Here is a 15,262-nt window from a genome sequence, read left to right on the forward strand (position 1 = left end):
AAAAATGTCGTTAACAAAGTGTTGAAATGTGGCTGGAGCATGTCATGACGCCGTATTCGTAAAGCCAAAACTTTGTTTTGAAAGCGGTTTTCCATTTGTCCCGCTTCGCATCCTCACCAAATTATATGCCCCTCTGAGATCTAATTTTGTGAAAACGGTGGAGGAGGTCATTTTGTCGAGCAGTTCCGTTATGAGGGGAAACGGTATTGATTCTTAACTGTTATCTTGTTCAGGGCTCTATAATCCACGCAAGGGCGCAGATGTCCCTCCTTTTTCGGTACGAAAAATATGGGAGAGGCAGCAGGGGACCGGTGTCACGATGCCTGCTCCTGGGGAGCCGGCTCAGGCCCTGCGTCCCCGAAAGCGGACATCAAGTCCCCGGGGAAGGTCCCAGCAACCCCTTATAGGGGCCCTTTGGACAGTGTCTTGGCGCCTATGGTGCCAGGCTCATAGAAAACGTCAGGCCTGGCGCCATAGGCGCCAGGCTCATTATGAAAGTGTTTGGGTGCACTTACCTGATGCAGACCATGCTGCAGAACCCCGGCCTCCTTGCGGCCTGAAAGGAACTACTTTACCTGTGGGACTCATTTTCCACCCGGGCGTGGTCGGGGAAGGATACATACCTGATTGGAGGAAGGACACATTCTAGGAACTTCTTCCAAAGCTATTTAAACCACACCCGATCAGCCACACGTGCTTCGCGTTGTTCTGCATCTAGCAGCTGGACGCTCACCGTGTCTGCTCCTGCATCCTGACTTCTGCCACCCCTGCCAGCATCCTGAATCACCTGCAAAGGAAGGGAACAAGAGAACAGAAGAAGGAAAAGGCCTTACCTGCTAAATCTGCATCCCGGAGACATTTCGATCCTGAAAAGGAAGACATTTATTTTTAAAAGCACATCACATCGATCGCTGCAGCGCCTCATTCTACTCATCTTACAGGGCCCTTCCATGTTCTGCAGCGACCATCCGGATTCACAGTCGCGCCCCAGCGCATAGGGAGAAAAAGACAATAACGAAGGTGAGAGAAAGAAGGGAAAAGGGAAGCTAAATCTCCATATTAAGACTTACCTGATGGGTCATTCCCTTTTCGTTTCGGGTCCGCGCCGCATCCAGGCATTTTCGGACCCCGGCCTCTAAGGGGAAAAAGACATCAGCGTTAAGAGCGAATTAAAAGACATTACCAAGACGCTCATTAAAGACTTACCTGATTTCCACAAGGATTTCACCTCTCATCTCGGGTCGGTGCCTGTTCCCCGGCATTCCGTACCCCGGCCCCTATGGGGAAAAAGACACTAGCATTAGAACATTAATGCATGGACACAAGGGGAACCACTTATCAAAAACTTACCTGGAAGCCAAGCAAGTTTGGTTCGCACCAATCCGAAAATCCAGTGAAGTAACTGGATACAAACGCGCCCCTGCATCAGAAGCAGGATGGAGAGCTCGTCCTTCCAGACCCTAAGGTGAGATGCTACGGGGAAGCACAGAAGGGTTTTGAGGAGGGTTAGAGGGGTAAGTGGGAGGCCGATTGCATTACCCCGCAGACAGTTAACCCCCTATTTTCACCTACAGAAGGATACTTCTGCGAGTCAGACAAGCCAGATTTGGGGCCCGGTCCAGTCCGTCTCCCGGCCCCTGCGCATCACCTTAGATGAGGTCACAACAGCGCGAACCAGGCCAGCGCCTCCATGGGAGTCAGGTGAGGGTTACAGAATGCGAAGCCTTCCTACAAATTCCCACCCAGGCGCTATGGAAACTTCTGAGACTGATCAGTTGGCCCAAATACTGGGGGAATTACGGGCCGAAGTACATGCCGCTTGTCAAGAGACTAATGCCCTCAAGAGGGAATTAATAATATCAAAGGAAAGAACTGATGACCTGGCCAGACAGCTTTTGCAAAGTCAAGCTGGACAAACTCCTCTACCCGGTTCCGGAGGGAACCCCGCTCCTGTGGTTCCCAGTAACCCTGTGCATATTAATCTACCTGGAAACATGCCGCTGGCCCCACCCGAACGCTTTGCTGGGGACCCCAAACGATTCGCCGTATTCATGAATCAGTGTCGTTTGCACTTCCTATGCAGGCCTGGGGCCTTCCCTAATGATCAGACCAAAGTAGCCTTTGTGTTGTCATATCTCAGCGGCTGCACTGCCGATTGGTCAGTTCCACTGGTTACTCAGGATGATCCGATTCTCCATGATTTTCAAGGATTTCAAACAAGCATGGAAAGGTTATTTGCTCGACACTCTCAGGGGCAGACTCTGGATGATGAACTTCTATCCCTGCAACAGAGCAATCAGGATCTCCTATCCCACATTGCAACCTTTAATAGACTAATTGTAGAAACTGGGTGGCCAGAGGATAAGAGAATCACGTTATTTTATCGAGGTTTACGTGGAGAACTTAAAGATGTCCTGGCCCAAGTTGTAAATCCGCCCTGAGAAAGCACAGAATACATAGACTTAGTGGTCCAATTGGATCACAGACTCCAGAACAGAAAAGCAGATCGGTCCAGGTTTGAGACCCGGGTGTTGGTCAAGACTCACGCTAACCCCAAGGGAGTTGATGTCTCAGAGCCTATGCAAATTGGTGGGGTTAAAGGACCTTTAACTCAAAAGGAACGTGAAAGGAGGCGGCAATTAAAGTTTTGTCTTTATTGTGGGAACTCTGGACACTTTCTACGAGATTGCCCGGCAAAACCGCCCCGGAAGGCGGTAGGGGCCGCTGATAAAAACCTTGAAGACTCTGTTTCGGGAAACGACTCAGCCCGACAAGCGTAGGGGTCTGCTTGCCGAGCTTGAAAACGAACTCTCAGACCTCGCATTTCATAGTGCCAATGGTTCTCGTAGATCCAGAACAGCCTAAGCAGCTGCATGCAATAAAGGCATACATCGATAGCGGGGCTATTGGAAATTATGTGGACCGTGAGTTGGTCTCCAGGATTAACCTCCCTCTCCGTCCTAAAACCAGCAAAGACGTCATCACCACAGTAGATGGAACTGAAATTGCCTCTGGACCGGTAACGCATTCCACTACTGAGGTGACTCTTATTGGTCCTGACGGCCATCGGGAGGCAGTTGTGTTTGATGTAATCAAGGCCCCACAGTTTCAGGTTATTCTTGGAATTCCTTGGTTAGAGACACATAATCCTCGAATTGATTGGCGAGCTAAGAGAATAACCTTCCCGGATTGTGCACAAACCTGTTATCCAGAAAACCTGAAGATGAATCTAGCATCTGTAACCACTGCCTCCATGCAATTGCCTCCGGAATACCAAGACTTTCAGGACGTCTTCCAAAAGGAACAGGCCAACACGTTACCTCCTCATCGATCGTACGATTGCCAAATCGATCTGGTGCCCGGTGCGCAACCCCCTTGTAGCAGGATTTATGCCCTTACCGAACCTGAGAACCTGCATCTGAGACAATATTTGGATCAATACCTCGCCAATGGTTTTATTCGCCCGTCAAAGTCCCCGGCATCCTCGGCTTTGTTCTTCGTGCCTTAAAAGGAAGGCGACCTCAGAACTTGTATCGATTACCGCGCATTGAATCAGATAATGGTTAAAAACCGTTATCCTCTGCCTCTGATCCCTGAACTCCTTGACCAGGTAAAGGTCGCTTGCATATACACCAAGTTAGACCTCCGGGGGGCATATCATCTGGTGCAAGTAAAAGAAGGCGACGAATGGAAAACGGCCTTCCGTACTAAGTATGGATTATTCGAATACCAGGTAATGCCCTTCGTGTTGTGCAATGCGCCTGCTGCCTTCCAATTCTTCATGAATGATGTCCTTCGGGAACTCATCGATGTTTGTGTTGTCGTCTATATCGATGACATTCTAGTGTACTCTTCTTCGGAATCTGATCACAGAAAACACGTTAGGGCAGTTCTGGAAAAACTGTGCCAACACAAACTATTTGCTAAACTGGAGAAATGTGTTTTCCATACCACAGAAGTTGAGTTTCTCGGTTTCATCCTGACACCCAAAGGAGTCCGAATGGACTCAAGAAAAGTGGATGCCATCCTCAAATGGCCATCACCTAGCTCTGTAAAAGGGGTTCAAAGCATGCTCGGCTTTGCCAATTTCTATCGCAGGTTTATCCCGGAATTTTCACGCATAGTACAACCCATTACTGCACTCTTGAGGAAAAATAAATGTTTTGAATGGTCTGAAGAAGCCGAGCAGGCCTTCCAGGATTTAAAAGCTAAGTTTACCTCTGCACCTATATTGAAACACCCACGTCCAGATCTCCCGTATGTCGTCGAAACTGACGCATCCAGCCTAGCCATGGGAGCAGTTTTGTCTCAAAGAGATCCCGAAACCAACCAACTGCATCCCGTAGCATTTTGGTCCAGAAAATTCTCGGCACCAGAGATTAATTATGCAATCACTGACAAAGAACTGTTAGCCATAAAGTCCGCTTTTAAAGCCTGGCGGCATTACCTGCTTGGCGCACGACATACCATCACAGTGATCACCGTAATTTACAGTATTTGAAAACCGCCAAGGCTCAGTCATCACGGCAGCTCCGATGGGCTTTGTTTTTCGCTGAATTTGATTTCGTGATTACCTATCGACCTGGCTGCAAGAACGGCAAAGCAGACGCCTTATCCCGAATTGGAATGGGAGAACCTGATACAAACTCAGAACCAGTACCAATAATTCCCGAACAGAGAATTCTAGGCATGACTTCGTTACAGACGCTTGAAGACATTCAAGTCAGAGTGAAAAAACTCCTGGACCCTACAGTCCTACAAGATTGGATACAAAAGGGATCAGACTTTACCATAGATAATGGTTTACCTTATTACCAAGGACGCTTATTCCTGCCACACAAGGATTTACACGAACTAGTTATTTCCGGTTATCATGATACATTAATAGAGGGACACCCCAGTATTGCCAAGACAATGGAAAAGGTGAAACGACAATTCTGGTGGCCCTCTTGGCGAAAAGATGTTAAATCTTTTGTGATGTCCTGTGCTGTTTGCGCCCAAAATAAAGGTCAAAAGAAAAGCCCAACCGGTCTCCTCCAACCTCTAGACGTACCGCCAGCACCCTGGCACACCCTATCAATGGATTTTATTACGGACCTGCCTCCTTGTTCGGGATACAATACCATTCTGGTAATTGTGGATTTGTTTTTCGAAAATGGCCCACTTCATTCCTTTGAAAGGTTTACCTTCAGCTTCTGTCCTAGCCAAAGAATTCCTCGAAAATATTGTTCGGCTACATGGATTCCCATCTATACTAATCTCGGACCGGGGAAGCCAATTCATTTCCCACTTCTGGCGCAAATGTTGTCAAATGGCACAAATCGACGTAAGATTATCGACTAGTCACCACCCTCAGACCGATGGTCAGACTGAGAGGACAAATCAGACCCTTGAGCAGTACTTACGGTGTATGTTACAGCAATCTGAAAGCAACTGGAAAGACATTCTTTGGATAGCCGAATACGCATATAATAATTCGGTACACTCTGGAACTGGCCATAGTCCTTTTTATACCTTGTTTGGACATCACCCTCGAACCTCAAACCTCGACTCACCTCAGAACCTCGGAGTGCCCGCAGTAGAACATCTGCATTCTACCATTACCCGAGCCTTCAAAGAGGCAACCACGCATTTACAACAACCCAAGAGAAAATACAAGGAGAATGCTGACCTACATCGGAGTGAAGCACCTCCGTATCAGATTGGGGATCAAGTGTGGTTAGCTACCAGACATTTACCGCTCAAAGGGCCCCAAACTTTTAACCCAAAATATGTGGGACCTTATTCTATTACGGCAATAATTAACCCAGTAGCGGTTAAACTTGATTTACCAGCTAATATGCGAATTCACCCTGTTTTTCATGTGTCACTTCTGAAACCAGTGGTACCCGGAACCCGACTACTCAAACCTCCAGAACCTATTCAAATATATGGGGAACCCGAATTCGAAGTGAGGAACATTTTAGATTCAAAATTTTTTAGGTCAAAGCTTTTCTACCTAATTGATTGGAAGGGGTACGGACCTCAGGAGAAGTCGTGGGAACCCAGTGACCATGTGCATGCACCTCGATTAGTCAGGAAATTCCACCGACTCTTCCCAGACAAACCAAAACCCCCGGAGGGAACAACCTTGGGAGGGGCCTTGGGGGGGAGTGCTGTCACGATGCCCGCTCCCGGGGAGCCGGCTCAGGCCCTGCGTCCCCGAAAGCGGACATCAAGTCCCCGGGGAAGGTCCCAGCAACCCTTTATAGGGGCCCTTTGGACAGTGTCCTGGCGCCTATGGCACCAGGCTCATAGAAAACGTCAGTCCGGGCGCCATAGGCGCCAGGCTCATTATGAAAGTGTTTGGGTGCACTTACCTGATGCAGACCATGCTGCAGAACCCCGGCCTCCTTGAGGCCTGAAAGGAACTACTTTACCTGTGGGACTCATTTACCACCCGGGCGTGGTCGGGGAAGGATACATACCTGATTGGAGGAAGGACACATTCTAGGAACTTCTTCCAAGGCTATTTAAACCACACCCGATCAGCCACACGTGCTTCGCGTTGTTCTGCATCTAGCAGCTGGACGCTCACTGTGTCTGCTCCTGCATCCTGACTTCTGCCACGCATGCCAGCATCCTGAATCACCTGCAAAGGAAGAGAACAAGAGAACAGAAGAAGGAAAAGGCCTTACCTGCTAAATCTGCATCCCGGAGACATTTCGCCGATGATCCTGAAAAGGATGACATTTATTTTTAAAAGCACATCACATCGATCGCTGCAGCGCCTCATTCTACTCATCTTACAGGGCGCTTCTATGTTCTGCAGCGACCATCCGGATTCACAGTCGCGCCCCAGCGCATAGGGAGAAAAAGACAATAACGAAGGTGAGAGAAAGAAGGGAAAAGGGAAGCTAAATCTCCATGTTAAGACTTACCTGATGGGTCATTCCCTTTTCGTTTTGGGTCCGCGTCGGATCCAGGCATTTTCGGACCCCGGCCCCTAAGGGGAAAAAGACATCAGCGTTAATGAGCGAATTAAAAGACATTACCAAGACGCTCATTAAAGACTTACCTGATTTCCACAAGGATTTCACCTCTCATCTCGGGTCGGTGCCTGTTCCCCGGCATTCCGTACCCCGGCCCCTATGGGGAAAAAGACACTAGCATTAGAACATTAATGCATGGACACAAGGGGTACCACTTATCAAAAACTTACCTGGAAGCCAAGCAAGTTTGGTTCTCACCAATCTGAAAATCCAGTGAAGTAACTGGATACCAACGCGCCCCTGCATCAGAAGCAGGATGGAGAGCTCGTCCTTCCAGACCCTAAGGTGAGACGCTACGGGGAAGCACAGAAGGGTTTTGAGGAGGGTGAGAGGGGTAAGTGGGAGGCCGATTGCATTACCCCGCAGACAGTTAACCTCCTATTTTCACCTACAGAAGGATACTTCTGCGAGTCAGACAAGCCAGATTTGGGGCCCGGTCCAGTCCGTCTCCCGACCCCTGCGCATCACCTTAGACGAGGTCACAACAGCGCGAACCAGGCCAGTGCCTCCATGGGAGTCAGGTGAGCGTTACAACGGGAAGGTCGAATGTGTCCCAGATGTAAAGCCTTATCCACATACTCTTTTAGGTGTTTCTCTTCGTTCATGGTCAGGGAGTAAACACGACCGTGAGGAACCACTGCCCCAGGTACCAAATCAATGGGGCAATCATAACAACGATGTGTGGGGAGTTTTTCTAAAAGCCCTTTGTCGAATACGTCAGAAAAGTCTTTGTAGACTTCTGGTAGTTCGGGGTTTGAATCCCTCAGCGTGGCATTAATAGAGGAGACATTAGTCACCAAAGCAAACAAGGGGACGAAGACGTCACATCTGGGTTTTGAAAGCAATGTTGGGTACAGAACCCAGAAGAAAAATGCACTGTCTGTTTGTCCCAGTCAATTATAGGGTTATAAGTCTGGAACCAGGAAAGACCAAGAATGATCCCGAACTGGGGAGCAGAAATAAGATCGAACGCTATTTGTTCAGTGTGGCCTTCTGAGGTAGACATGTGAAATGGAACTGTCTGTTCCCTTATCCATCCGGACACCAGACGAGAACCGTCTACGGCATGTACTTCCTCAGGCCTGATCTTGGGAACCACTGGTACACCATAGCGATGAGCTAATTGTATATCCATATAGTTTCCACTAGCCCCTGAATCAATCATAGCCGGATTGGTGAATGGCTCAACACCAGGGATAACAAAACACATGGCAAGATAGATCTGTGAGGAGGAGGGACATTGGTCCGAGCCGTCCATTTGATGACTCATCCTTAGGGCTCGGCTTAAGGACGAGTCTTGGCGTTTCCCGCTGTCTTAACAGGCCTCTTAGGACATACACGAATGTAATGGCCAGATTGGCCACAATAGAGACATAGGTTATTAACCATACGCCGTTCTCGCTCGGCTTTGGTTAATGGCCCTCTGATCGCCCCTATTTGCATTGGTTCGGCTTCTCCTGAGGAAGCAGGCGAGGTCGTTTCTGGCTTGACTTAGAAGCGGAGGTCAGGAATACGCCGTTCGCCACGTCTTTGCTGCAACCGGGCGTCGAACTGTAGGACCAAGTCCAACAGTTCCGGAAAGCCGGATGGTAGGACCGGTACCACTGACAAAGCGTCCTTTAATTCATCCGAAAGCCCCTTATAGAAGACGGCTGCCTTTTTCTGTTCGGGCCAGGTGGTTTCCGCTGCTAATTGATTAAAACGAGCAAGGTAGGACAGAAGGTTTGATTTACCTTGACTGATCGCAAGGAATTCAAGATCCGAAGTTTGTGCCTTGTAACGCATGTCAAATACGCTATTCATAGACTGAATAAGGGCATCAAAATCGTACAGGGCTGGGTCATTGGCTTTGAGTAATGGGTTAGCCCAAGCCGCTGCTGTTCCTCCCAGATGTGAAAGAAGAAAAGCTGCTTTAGTAACGGTGTCAGGAAACGCCAGCGGTCGGCAAAGAAAATGCAGACGGCATTGGTTTACAAAGGTCCGATAGGTTTTAGGGTCTCCGTAAAAGCGTTCCGGAGGGGCCAAAGGGAACGGTCCAGGAAGCACAATGGGTGCCGAAGCAGGAGGTTGCGCCTGGGGTACAGGAGGGGCTGCTGCGGTAGCAGCATCACCTAACTCCTCATCGGGGGTAACGGCTGCACAAAGCTCTGTAGCACGTCCATAGGCTGATGGAGAGTCGCATGCGCAGATGCCATGTCGGTGCGCAAGGTCGCAAAGGCTTGCACCAAGGCAGCCATTGGATCAGCTCCGGTTTCCATAACCGACAGGCAAATTTAATAGGCTCCTAAATCTGTCACAACTTTAACAAAAATCAGAAAAAGGATACAGACTTATAAAGGATACAAGGTCAGCATCTACTTTCGGGAGCCCCTTCCCTCTGGGATATCTTGGACTGTCACCAAGATGGTTCTGGAATATCTTGACCGCAATGTTACACAAGACTTTCCCCCCAAGAACGGAGCCTGTAGAAAGTACACTAAAACTAACAGGCCAGGGGCTTGAGTGAAAAGGCAGGCGCAGCGACAACAGAGCTAAGGGAACAAAGAGAAATGATAGTTCAGGATAGCAGTCAAAGAGCTACCAAAGAGCAGTGTTAGCCCACCCATAATCAACCCTCTCTTACCTACTTAGCCAGAAAGGAAGTTCAGTGTACCTATGGAAGTCCAGCAGGGTGATGACCAGATGAGGAAGGAAGAAAGTCTCAGTTGAATGAAGTCTGTGCAATGATCCACCTAACCCGAACGGCACGAGGGCGCAACTAAATGTAGTCCAAAAAATCCCCAAGAATAACAGCAAAGCGTCCCCACGTGAGAATAGCCAATCCAAGAAGTGACCACGATAAACAGGAGAGCGTCCGTTTAATCACTTCAGCATGTAGAGCGTTGTTTTCTTGTGATGCAGGCAGCGTTATTGAGCAATCCAAAAAGAGGTATGTCTCGTGGTTTATGCAATACGTGGTAGTAAAGGAAGTCAGAAAACCCATGCAGGTATAGTAGCCTGTAGAGAGAAAGAAATGTAAACAGAAGTCTAGTTTAGGTTTTCCTTAATAACCTGCCATGCGTTACACTGGAGGTTAGCAAGGTCCAAACTCCACAACAAATGGGAGCAGGAGGAACACAAATCCGTTTAGAATGCCAAAAGTTCGATTACCAAGGGGAACAGCCGAGGGGTCTGGAGCCAGAAATCGTAAGGAAAAACGTTGGGAAAGGTCCTTGAAGCAAAGCCGGGTCTGTAATAACACAGGAATCAGAATAACAGGGATTCGAGCACTCAAACTGATTACTCAGTTTTAGGAGCACCCGTTACAGGGACAAGCCGTGCTAAGTATTGGCCTCTGGTCCAGAACGCGAGGCACGTTGCGGGTGGATCACATGATCGCGAACAGATGGAATTCTGGAACTTGTAGTGCAGCGTGTCTCCCGGGCTGTAAACAGTCGCCAGGGCAGTTTCCACCTGGAAATAAACGCCCGCGGGCTTCCGGAAACTGGGATGCGGGGCATGACAAGAAGAAGCCAAAATCTTAAAAACATGTTGGTGAGGAATGACATCTCCAAAATACAGAAACCTATGCCCCGACAGACCACTCTGTGGGGTTTCCCTACTGTGAAAGGCCATTTTCCATGCAGCCAGTGTACCATGTGCAGATTCACCAAGGAAACTACTCATGTTAATATTGGCCTAAAAACAGATTGGGTACTTGGTGAGATGACAAATTGTAATACAGAAAATGTGATTTATATGATTACGTGTCCTTGTGGTTTAAAGTATATTGGGAAAACCAACAGAAAATGTTGCATTAGGATGATAGAACATCAGAGCTGTATTAAAAACAAAGTGTTAACTGCACCAATGGTCAAACATTATGTAGAAAAAGAGCATAGTCATGAGTGTTTTGAATGGACTATTTTAAAAATAGGTTACAGGTTTGACTAAAAGTGATACGGACCGCATATTGGCTAATTTTGAACAAAAGATGATCTTCAAAATTCAAAGCCATATTGATGGTTTAAATGAAGGAATTGATTGGCATCATGTAAAATTATGATTGATAAATTTCCATTATTGTTGTTGTTTTCCTTTAGGTCATTAACTGATTACGATAAAGTAAGAAGCACTTTCTGTATTTATGATTGATGCATGATAAGCTAAATCTGCTCTGTAAGATGTGATAAGCTAATTTTGGGCAACATTGCACTAGGAAGGCAACACTCTTGTAGTCATTTTTTACATGTCCTTTTCATTCTTATGTACGAGGGGTGGATTTTTTCAACATCCGATATATTCAAGGCATCTTTGCGTCTCCCCCCTTTTTTTCATCCCTTTTTTTCGTCCCTTTTTTTCGTCCCGAAGCCAGTCTTGTACTACCCCACCACCTTTTCTGGACTTGTTCTTATTACACCACCATGTTCCCACGCCTATGCCTAAACAGGGCGCCTTGCAGTTTATGAGGCTTGTCTCTATTATGATAACTTTACCTAATGCATGCTCTGTTGAACAGCTCAGTGCATTTTACTCTTATTTTTGTCCTGTGCTTCCCTAATAAATTAAGGGGATCCGTTAATTTATGACGTGCATGTAGGAATATCGTGATATATATGCTGATTTATATAATTTTAGGCTCCGTAGCACTTTTCAATATGGCGCACGATATGCTGAGTATGTTGGTCGTATATGAGAGTCCATCGCTTGTTTTCCCTCTATGTATACTGTTGAATCCGGAACCGGCACGTAAGTCTGGAGTAGCACGTTCCATTGGAAATTCCCGTTTCAGGTAAATGTGCGTTGTGGCTGTGCTCGTTACGCGTTGATACTGTGGCATTTAGCCTGAGAGTAAGAGAAGTGATGTTATTAATGTGCAACATGAATACGGCTGTACGTAGATTATCTAGCTTGTTTACTCGCATGTACGAGAGCTAGTGCAGGACGCGTATTGGCGTGTCCTCCAGTATTGAGAACTTGCTTTTGGGTAGCATTGAGCGAGATTGGTATCTCACGCCCAGATGGTTATACTTAGGGTTGTATTAATAGAGAATTACGCTATGAGGAGTGACATATTTGTTCATCTATTATGTCATTTCAGTGTGGTGTGCACTAATTGGCATGGTGTTGAGCAATACAAATATGTAGTCCATCTATGGACAGAGACTAAAGGTGTGGACACCAAATAACGAACTATCCAGGTAATTTAGTGTTGTATTTCAATCAGCTATAAAGGTATTAGTCTAGTCGATTTACCACGTGATATAACTGAGGTGTGTTGGCTTTGTTTCTTTGCAGATTTCTGTTTGTTTTTTTGTAATTCACAAGCATAACATTGTATTTGAAGAGCTTGATGTTTCAAGCACAGGTCAACGAATTTAAAGAAATCAGTTGCAGGAGGCTTAAGAATCAATCAAAGGTATATAGTCTCTGTAATTTTACAATTCGGTTGATGTTGTAACCGTTTTGGTAGCTTGCCTTTCTGAATTAATGAAGACAGAGGCCAGTTTACCTATCTGGGAGAATTTGTCTCATGGCCACTAATATAGGTTGTTTCATTTTTGTTTTTAGATTTTTAGGATACCCCCCATTTTGGAAAGAAGTTGCTGCTTGATCCTTGAACTAGTGATGTTGAAGGAATCCACTTCTCTAATAAAAACTCCCCCGATGAATTTTCCGTCATTAAAGACATTGTGAACAGAAACATGTTGGGATTTTATTTTCTGAGACAAATGTTAAAAAATGTATTCTTTACGTACGGTCTTGGTTATATGTTGTGAATTCTGTTATGTTATGTATTTATGATTTACACAGGTGATTTCCTTTAATTGAAGGTTGTCCAAGGGATAAAAATGGGTGGTGGTATGTTTTTATAAAATGTATGAATTCTTTTTAAAAGGACAATCATTTTTTTTTTAATAAATTGAATTGTAATTTAATAACATATTGAGGGTGTGCAGGACATTAATTTTTTCAGTTTGATCTGTGGCAGATGAATTTACCTCTATTATTAGGCCAATGAGACGATGGGTTTCGAACTATTCTTTACCTTTCTCATTAGTCCCCAATACACCTTGATCAATCCCTGCACAAATAACATGCACTATTGCTAAGAAAAGTCTTACATCTAAAATAGCGTCATTCATTTTTCCCCAGAGGGCCTGTTTTAGTTCATTCTCCTAAGGGTGTGGTAAGGAGGAACAGAACTCAAGCTACGCCCCCCATTAAGCCCATTTTAACCAACTTGGCCTGCTTGGACAAAGCTTTTTGACCCCCGGGTGTTTTAACTAGAACTTTGAGATGGGTGTCAATGACAGAGGTTTTTGGTGATGTTATATTGAACAAGGGGGAAATTCTGGATATATTCTGCACAATTCATTCCCTTTGTCTATTACATATTGATGACATTGACCTTGTGTTGTACCCAGAGGTGGGTGAGGATCGATTGGTGAGTCACTTTCAATCTAACCGTTTTGCACATCTGGTATGTATGTGAGGAGCGGGAAACTATACGTTGCATGGGTTTTGATTTGTGTGAATTGAAGGGGATGGTAGAGTCCAAAGTAGTTTTGAGAGTTGGTAATTCTGGTGATCAAACAAAAGGTGTAATTCCAGTCAAGAGTACAGGGGAGGGGCGACAGGCTTGGCACTGTAGGCCGTGAATCCCATCCCTAAGGAGTGGTCAGGGCTGGAAGCAGCAATCAACATGTTTAATAGTGCAAAGGAATGGTTGATCAATCTTTAACCTTAAGTCTGCATATATAATTTCATCATAGAATGTCTGTGGTTTTATGAATATTGCAAAGGCAATACGTGATCAAAACCTTGTAAACAAATTGCATTGCCTTATGTTCCAGGAAACCATGGCTTGTAACAAGATAGATATTTAGGGATTTGTTACCTTTTCCAAAGAACAAGGAAAGGTCCAGGAGGAAGACAAAGGGGGGGGGGGTTTACTTACAGTGGTAAACTTAAATATAAAGGCTCAATGTACTGAGATCATACGGCATTGGATGACATTCTGGCAATTCAAGTGACCTTGCAGACATTGGGAAGGGTCCTTTTACTCATTAATGTGTATTGGAACCCGGCCTCCACCAGACTGGAAAGTGGGTGCTGTTATTGCCAGCTGGTTGGAGTCTGGGTTACCGCATAATATGCATTTGGGAGGGGACTTCAACTTGGACTGCTTTTGGCAGGCCTCCCTTAACATGGGGATAGGGAATAAAGGGATAACAGGCTCTACCAACACTACCTCGGGTGGGGTCTGGTACTCTATTCTGTCCGAATGGGTTTTATAGGCCTGAAGCTCCTCTGGAGGGGCACGGGGGGTTCCAGTTGGCAAAGGAATGGAAAGAGGTCATGGATTGACTACATATTTGTCTCACAGGAGTTGGAATTTTATTGCTCGCCTCTAATTATCAGAGGCATGACATTAGTTACTATTCACTTCTGACCATTTCTTGAAACATTGCAATTAGTACTCATATTTTACGTCTACCCTCAGCCTTCCTGGAGACTGCGTGGAGGGGTCTCACTATTAAATGGAATCAGTCGAATTGCTGTTGTTTCATTGGGATTCTACAAAGGGAACTCAAAGTGATAGGGTTCGAGGGGGAGTGTGCCAAGATTGCGCACTTTAATGAATTGATACTGCGATGGACGAGGTTGGTAGGTGTGAGGAAAAACACATTTTGTTCAGGCACCCACTTACATGTTCCAGATCATAGGATAACCACTGCTAATCAAGAAAAAAGAAAACAGTTAAAAGAACTAAGAAAGGGACCCCTCAATCTTGACTCCTATTTGAAGGCTAGGAAAAAGATACAATCTAATTATGAAAATGACATAAAGTCCATCAAGATAAGTATATCTAATAATGATAATTGGGGGATGTTAGAAACTCTTGGATCAAAAAACTGGGCAGACTTCTGGGCCACTAATAACAACAAGACTGACAAATGTGTGGAGGAAGGGGTTTGCCTGATTTCAGAAGAAACATGGGTTGTTTTTTTTCTCTGATAAATGTGCGACTCCAAGTACCATCCTAAGCAGTGAAACTAAACCATGGAAATCTATGATCATACCACTTTGTCTGTGGATGGTAGAAGACATAGTATGGGCCATTAACAAGGCAAAAGGCTTGAGGGCCCCCAGACCGGACGGCTTGGCGCCAATGGTCTTAAAATGGACCCCCAATTGTGGGCTATGATTCTTTATCTGTTGTTTAAAACGATCTGGGAGTCGGTAGG

Source organism: Ambystoma mexicanum, chromosome 4p (genome assembly GCF_040938575.1).
Source record: "Ambystoma mexicanum isolate Mex_15411 chromosome 4p, UKY_AmexF1_1, whole genome shotgun sequence".
In the NCBI taxonomy this organism is placed as follows: Eukaryota; Metazoa; Chordata; class Amphibia; order Caudata; family Ambystomatidae; genus Ambystoma; species Ambystoma mexicanum.